Below are 2,430 nucleotides of genomic sequence, written 5' to 3' on the forward strand. Positions count from 1 at the left end.
TAACTAAAACATAAAATTATAATTAAATATAATAAATATATACATTAAAAGTGTCATAATAATAATTATTATTATTATAAAAAATTTCAATTATAAATATTCAAATTCACAATTTATACATGATGTATAGAGCTTTTAGTACTATATTATTTGGCCTACCTCTTACTACTATTAATTCATTTCTTAATATCAGGTATGAATTGTCAAAAACTCCCGTAAATTAAACAAGTTCAAATTTAATATATCTTCTTACTAAATATATTCAAATATATTATGAATATAAAATTAATTCAAAACTTTATTCAATCTAATAAAATTTATATTTAAATTAAAATATCTAAATTAACCCTAACATAATTTGGTTTTGCAAATATACCAAATTCTCTTTTTCTTTCTTTTTACTCTTATTAAGAGTAACATAATAATATTACATATACTTTAACCATTATTTTCTATTCAATTTTTTTTGTTCCAAATTTAAGAATTGATAACAAAAATTGAATTACAAATCAATTTTTTTCAGAATTCAATTCAATTCCATCTCATTAAAATTTCTAAACACATTCATTATCTTTTGAGTTTTAAGTTACACATTATGAAAAATTTTGTTCTATTATTCAATTTTTTTTATGCTTAAAGTTGCAACTATATATAAAAATGTGTTTGAAAGATTGTCAATGCGTGAAAGTCAATACAAATCTTTGCCTATTGATAAGAATTGGAATATGGCAAATGAAATTTTTCAAAGATTAAAGATTTTTTTTATGTGACTAAATTATTTTCTGAAACAACTTATCATACATCAAATCTTTATTTTTCTAAAGTTTGTGTGATTAAGTTGGTTTTGATGAAGTGAAAAAATTATGAAAATGAGGTAATTGAAGTAATGGCTACATGATAGCTAAGTTTGAAAAGTATTGGGGTGTGATTAATGTAGCTATGTCTATTGAGACTCTTTTAGATCCTAGGTACAAGATGTATTTGTTAAATTTTTTTCCATAAAATATATGGTGAGACGAAAGCATGTGATGTAATTGGTCAAATGAAAAAGATAGTGCAAGATTTAGTTTTAGAATATGCAACAAAGGAAAGAGAGAGAGAGACCAAGTTACTCAATTAGATATGCCGCCGCCACCACCAATTCCATCTAGTTCAAGGGAGAAAAAATTTTGTTATAAATCTTGGCAAGCTGATTTTGCTGCACATGCAAGTGAGGAATATTCATTTATTGATACAAAGAGCGAGTTGAATTATTATATTGAAAGAGACCAGTGCCACAAATTGAGCATAATTTTGATATCTTAAATTGGTGGGAATCAAATGGAGCAAAGTTTCCTACTTTGCAAGCTATTGCTAGAAATTTTTTGGCAATTCTTATCTCTAAAGTTGTCTCTGAATCTTTATTTAGTACGGGTAGTCGATTTATTACACCACGTTATAGTAGGTTGCACCCGAATACATTAGAGGCTTTAATGTGTAATTAAGATTGGGAATAAATGACCATTTGTACCCATGAAAGATGATAACGCTGACCTATGTACCCATGATAGATCGAAACTGATCTTGTACCCACGAGAGTTGCCCTCCGTGTGACAAAAATACCCTGTTTTGGTTAAGTGCTTGCTTCGTTATTATCCGAACCTACGTGGCAACCCTCCAAAATCCTATCCCTCTTCAATTTCATTTCTAATTTCAACCACCCATCCCTATTTCATAGCGGCAGCTTCCTCCTCCTCTGCCGCCACCACTGCTCTTCCGTCTCTTTGCACCTTCGTCTCATCCTCACGCTCTCTTTCCCAACTCTCCCTCTTTTTTAAACCCTTCTCCATCGCTGGTGTTCGACTTTTCGCAAAATCAACACCATCTATCAACTCTATTACGCGCTTGTATTTCTGCCACGGATTCTTCTCATCCCTCCCATGGACCATGCCAGCTCCGAAACGGAATAGTCTAGAAGCTCTTTATAGTCTTCTATGTCTAGTTGCTCGCAGTTACTCACGGAGAACGTGGTGAACTTTGTTCATCGAGTGCAGCGCTCAACACGGAAGTAGGGCTTGGGGGCTGATCTCGACGAGCTCGTTTTGGATGTTGGTGAGGCCTGAGTTTTGGTTTTCGATGTTCATGCAGGCTTGTGCAATAATGGAGTTTAGTTTTGGACTTCGATGCTGATGAAAGTGAAGCCTCAAATGATGAGGGTAAAAGCATGAAGATGGAAAAGAGATTAAGCAAAGCCATTATTATTTGCTAAATTATTATTTGCTAGAGTAGTGAAAAATTAGTAGGATATGTGTTTGTATTTGTGTTGTTCAGAACTAACTTTTATTTATAGACGAGTTTTTGCTTTTGGAGTTCAAGTGCTTTTCTTGAGAGTAATATTATTCACATTCACTTTGTACTTTTTTTTTTCTCTGGACAAAAGTGCCAAGTAAT

The sequence above is a fragment of the Arachis ipaensis genome, chromosome B03, assembly GCF_000816755.2.
Source record: "Arachis ipaensis cultivar K30076 chromosome B03, Araip1.1, whole genome shotgun sequence".
Lineage (NCBI taxonomy): Eukaryota > Viridiplantae > Streptophyta > Magnoliopsida > Fabales > Fabaceae > Arachis > Arachis ipaensis.